Source organism: Orbicella franksi, chromosome 8, assembly GCF_964199315.1.
Source record: "Orbicella franksi chromosome 8, jaOrbFran1.1, whole genome shotgun sequence".
NCBI classification, from domain to species: Eukaryota; Metazoa; Cnidaria; class Anthozoa; order Scleractinia; family Merulinidae; genus Orbicella; species Orbicella franksi.
Genome location: NC_138152.1, coordinates 27,620,080 through 27,626,309, shown reverse-complemented (window position 1 = coordinate 27,626,309; position 6,230 = coordinate 27,620,080).

Genomic DNA, 6,230 nt, shown 5'->3' with positions numbered 1-6,230 from the left:
ATTGACGCGGTTATATATATTTCCAGAAGCATATTACCTATGCTTTTGATATTTCTTATTAGATGTTTTGGTATGGAGTATCGCTGTATATTTTTACGAGTTGTGCCGTGTTCTGACGAGCCCGTAGGGCGAGTCAAAATACAAACAACGAGTAAAAATATAAAGCGATATTGATCACCAAAACATCTATTAAGAGATTTATTATCAAACTGCTGTAGTCAATAAATTCAAGTACAGTTAGCAACGAAAAGAGGGAAAGTGCGACAGTTTCGCGTGCGCGCGCCGACCTGTACGGCAAAGAGGTTTTCTACTGTACAAATAACTGTACATTATCTTTTTCTCGGCTCGTGAGCGGGCGAAATTCAACAAATCCTGCAATCTGATTGGTTCCTGGAGCGGGCGGAATTTTCTCATCCGGACCGCCACAGCGGAATCCGTCAAGTTGATCTATTTTCGTGAATGAATTAGCGGTAATCGTCATCTTTCGCCCTTTTTACACTTCCATAGACGATTAATCAACGCGAGTTTATCTCTATTCACCTTTAAATGGCATGGAAAGTCATTGTAAGTAAATTCAATTGAGTCTTTTGAAGTTGTGAGAGTTTGTTTGGCTGTTTGTAGCTCGGCGCTTTAATGGCGCGTAATCCTCTGTCTCTCTCTGTACAGTTTTAAGTAAAAAATAAGTCAATTTCAGTCGAGTTTACCTCTCCGATCGTTGCCGTATTTGAGAGAATTTCTGTGGAATACACTTCACGAATTTCCTCGCTATCTGCCACTCAATTTACGGTAGAAAAGTCTGATTTCGAGTGATTCGCAACGACTGACAGAAATTGTTTTTGTAGTAGAACTTCAAACTTTGCACGAAATTTCACACCGGAAAAATACTTTAAGAGAACTTAAATGGTGAACTAAATGCAGCTAACATAAAGTAGTTCGGTATAAATCTGTTCTTTAGTACATCCTTCTTTGTCTAGTATCTGAGTTACTCGCTCGTTCGCTCATTAGAGTTTTTACCAATGGTTTGTAGAGTCTGTAGACGGCGCGTAAGCCAATTCAATGACAAAGCTGCGTAAACAAACCCACTTGTAAGCTAATTTACCGCAAGAAAAAAAGATAAACATGTTATTGTCCGGCTTAGGGTCGGTCCGTATAGTGAAAAACTGTGACCTCGGGCTTGAAAAATGCTGCCCGAGGCCGCAGGCCTCGGGCAGCATTTTCAAGACCTCGGTCACAGTTTTTCCTTCTACGAACCTCCCAGCCGGCCAATAACATATATATATATATATATATATATATATATATATATATATATATATATATATATATATATATATATATATATATATATATATATATATATATATATATATATATCACTGTATGTTTGTACTGTTATTTGGACGGTATTTGCTGCAGTTGGATAATAAATTGAGATATTTTCTCACCTGTTAATGTGTCGTTGTCAGCTAAATCCATATTTTGGGAAGAACTTTGTTCCTGTGCCGTGTCAACTGGTTGTAATAAAGAACAGAAATCTATGTAAGTGTTTTTCTGTTCGATCTGTTATGTGACCCTTAATTTCAATTGTTTTCTGCAATTTTTCTGCCTGTTATTTGACTCTTATTTCTCTGCAATCTCCCTTAAATTTCTTCCTTAGTGCAAAAGAAAGTTTAACCTATAATCTCTAAAATGACGACAGGGTATTTTGAAATTCGCCAGTATCTCCCTTAAATTTCATTCTTAGTGCAAAAGAAAGTTTAACCTATAATCTCTAAAATGACGACAGGGTATTTTGAAATTCGCCAGTATCGTTGTAAAATTACGAAACCGGAAAGTTTGCAATTCAACTCCTTACAAAATATTGTGGTTAGTAAACGGATAAAATCTCAAGTTTAACTACATTTTACTTTTTTATTGGTGGAAAGTTAGTCAAACGTAAGCCTTTTTCAGGTAGGTTTATCTTGACAAACGACCTAAATTGGATAATTTATTGGACGGATGATCTGTCTCTTTGCTAGTGTTTATACACAGATTTACTATACTCGTAGTAGAGAAACCGTATAACTTCTTACGACTGATAAGCTCCCTATAACAGAAGGTGTTTTGTATTTTATGTCGTTATAGTATGCTCAAGACTCCAGACGTCCACTGATGACGGTAGAACTTGCTTAAACATGCAGTATTCCTGTACGCACTGGAAAGTCTTTAGATGCAACATCCATTTCCAACATTGGAATTGTTCCACCTCTTCAGTATAGTAACCTTAGTTTTAATTTATGTGCCATCTCCGGTTACGATGTTGTTTATTCTACGTCAATAAAGTTAAATGAAATAGACGAATTCTCTCTTTAAAGCTTATAAAAAGTCATGAATCTAAAATGTACGTGTCACTGGCGATTCAAGAGAGAAAAAGGTAGGTAAAGTTAATGTTATCACTGGCGCGTGCGAGTAGCTTGGGTTACATCCCGTTCAAAATTGTTTCTGTTGAAAACATGGGTTTATCGGTTTTCATCTAAGTCTTCTTCTTTTTAGGAGAAAGTAATTAACAAGTTTCTTACTCACAAAATAGGGATCATTCCGCAGAGGAACAATCTAAAGATTCTATTCAAGATACTCGGTTTCATGACCGCATTTTCTCAAAATTATATTACATGTATATCTCACCTGGTTGGGGGTGGGGAGATTACTCCCAGAAAAATTGAGTGGGGGTGTGCGGGCCGCTTCCCAAGTAAGTAGAAAAAACATACCCAGTTCAAGAGTGCTAAAAACCATACCCTCTTCATGACCAAAATGGCAAAAATCGATACCCAGTTTATGACCAAAACGGCTTAAAACCATACCCTTTGGGGCAGCACACACCTATATATCCCATATAAGGAATTACCCTACCCCCGAAGCTATCTCACCTCTCAGTGTGTCATTGCCGGCAGAATCGATTTCTTGTGAATCACTCGGATTCATCATGTACTGGCGTCTATCTCTGTTCAACTCTGAGCTTTATCAACTGGTTCTAATAAAGGAACACAAATCTACACTGGTGTTTTAGGTTCATACCGGCCTCTATCGTTTAGCACTCGATTGCCATGTGTGCTGCAGACGTTTTATCGTTATTATTTTCTAAGAACTTTACTCTACGTTTGTCAGGTGGATTTGATCATGACTTAGTCGCTTCCAATAATGTGGAGATATGTGTCATATCACGTGAAGTGTTCATGGATAATTGTATTTCTTTCCGAGGGAAATCAGTCTGAGTGCATAGGCCTTCACGTACGTTTTTCTTCTGGTTAAAAGTTGAACTGAAAATAAAGTTTTTGTCCGAGGAAAACGGTGATTCAGATTAAAAAATTGAAAAAGAATATCTCAAGGAACTCAGCTTCAAAATCGGCAAATTCACAGAATAAAAGGCTTTATATTACCATAGGTTTCTCACCTCTGAACGTGTTATCTTCAAAATCCATCTCTTGCGAAGGCCTTCGGTTCATGACTTTTTTCAAGTCAGCAATTGTTGTTGTCTACTGATTCTTATAAATCAACGGATACTGGCTCTATTTTAGTGTTCTATGATTCATTTGAAACTGAAGCAATGTTGTAAAAATAAACAATTGAAACTGAAATTTACAAACTGTCGGCTAAATTCGTGCGGAAACTGAAATATGCTGATGAAAGGAGAAAACTACACAAGCCAACTTTTAACAATAACAAACAGTTGTTAAAATAGGAAACTGATGATCCTGTATGGAATTTGTTTGCGGTGAGAATTAAGAAATGAAATATGACCGAGAAAAAGAGATTATGGGTCGACAAAGTTTACACAGCTTAGCATATAGAGATGGATTCCACCATTATTTGAAAATTGTTAATTTGAGCCCATGCAAGTAAATACAGGAATGACCTCAAGATCATAAACGCTTTGGACCATATGATGCAAATGGCTGTGCGAATACAATTTCCAAGAAATATAACTACAATGCAAATCAAACAAAACAAAAAACAAACAACAGCTTTTATTTAAACGCGGTGGGTTTTAAAACTAATATAGCTTATGGGGCTTTGTAAAAAAAATTTATAGGATAATAAAAAATTGAAAAATGCAAAAAAGATATGAATAAAATCAATAAAAGACGAAATCACTGTCAATTTGGGGACCCATTTGCGGTGACTCTTCACTTAAGTTCAAGTTTTTGTGGGCGGGAGACTTTTTTGCTCCCTTCTTGAGAACCCCTTGGACCTGCCACTGCAAATGACTTAAGCCCTGACTTAAGCCATGAGTTTAGCCCCAACTAGCTCTAACTGCTCCCGAGTTGTAGGCACGCTTAGCAAACTCATAACAAATTTGCATTTCTGTGGAATTATATTTGTTTTTCGTTGCATGTTAACAAACGAAAAAGGTTGAAGAAGTCAATAATCTCTTTCTGTTAATCAGATTTACTACTACAATACCATCTGTGTTGTTTAATTGTTAATTTAACCCTTTACATTTTATGGTTACCATAAGAATAATTTTCACTGCTTCCTGACCACCCACTCTGGGGGAATGGGGGTCAAACTGTTTACACAAGGTGTCCTTGTCCAAAGCTGGTTGTCCGGGAAACTTTGATATTGTGTTTTATTTTATTAATTCTAGGGTTTGTATGATAAATTTATGCAAGTTGTGTTAGAGGAATAACAATCAAAACTGCCGAGAAAGACTGAGAACCTTAGACATAATGCTACGTTTGAATATCATGTCAGGAACGAATTTCTTGGACAAATACAATCTCTTCACCAACTACGTCTGTTTGCATAAGTTGTCTATGATTTCGAGGGCAATTTGGAACGATTAACCAGGAGTAATTTCTCAAACACTATGAAAATTTAACGCCGGAGCCTCTAGGCACTTGAACAGCATTGCCCTTGAAGCTATCCAGAATCGAGTAACATTTTTTTACTGTTAGAGACTGAACAAAAATGTTTTTTTTTTTTCTAAAGAATCTGTTGGGCTGCGTCAACAGGTAAATGAACCACCAGACTTTTCTTGACATGATCCGACTTCATCCGAAGATAAACGAAGACATCCGAAAACGATCTCAGGCCCCAGTTATGGGGGTACCCGAGACAGCCCTCTCCCCAAGGCAACTTTATCGAGCGTTTATATGTGAAAACGTAGTCCCTGTAGGTCGAGTCAAAGTTGTCCCTGCATGATTATTCATAACCTTTATTGAATAATCAAATGTACAGATATTCCTTCTTATTTGAGTTTCCCTCGGTCATTCGATCACATTGGGTTTTGTCGAGTTAATTTTGACTTCTTTGATACGAATTTCTGCTTCAAATCCTAAATCCAGGCATTACGTGACACTCGCCACGCCCAGAGTTGTCCCGGTTTGGCGAGCCAAAGTGTTTATATGAAGAAAAGTTGTCCCGCTTGCCAGGGTTACCCTACCTGTCGAGGCGAGACAACTCGAGTTGTCTCGCTCCCCGAGACGGGTTCGCAATCCTAATGTACACGGTTGGTTGATTTTGCAAAGAAATAAGCTAAAAGCTACCTCGGTCAGAGTAACTCGGTAGAAGGGTTGTCTCGGGTACCCGAGTCCATATAAATGGGGCCTTAACAGCCTTCCTGGACATTTCCGCTTTCAGTCCAAGGACGTGTTACGTCAAACATAACCTCGTCACCAGTACGTTTCCTTCCTAAAATTGTTGAATTCAAGAAAGTACCCATAAATACATACGTAAATAGATAAGAGAGAGGGTGGACGGGTGGTGGGCAATTTTCTGGGCTATGAAATTTTTTTCTCACCTTTAGATGGTCGGAAAAGGGTTGGGGGCGGGGGGGGGGGGGAAGGTCGCGCACGGTTCACAGGAATTAAAACAGACTTTTCACGAATCACGCACAATTCAGCGTTTGATTTCACTTTTCACCAATATAGTAGACCATGGTACTACAAAACTGACGTGTCGACCATCATGAATTACTGCATACACACGAAATAATTGTTTTTCACGCTCTAAAATACTACATTTACTCTGATAATTCACAACTGAATGCCGTAGTCTACACAAACAGAACTGGTTACAGTTCATTACTTGCAATTCTTTAGAGTAGTGCGTATGCACAAGAACATTATCTTTGTCAGTAGTTTCATTGGTCTCATAGCAATTGTCTGTATGCCACGACGAAAGGTCAGTGCATCTTCATCATCTCTCAGGTCTTCACTGACATCAGAATCTGTGTCATATTCTTGCACTTG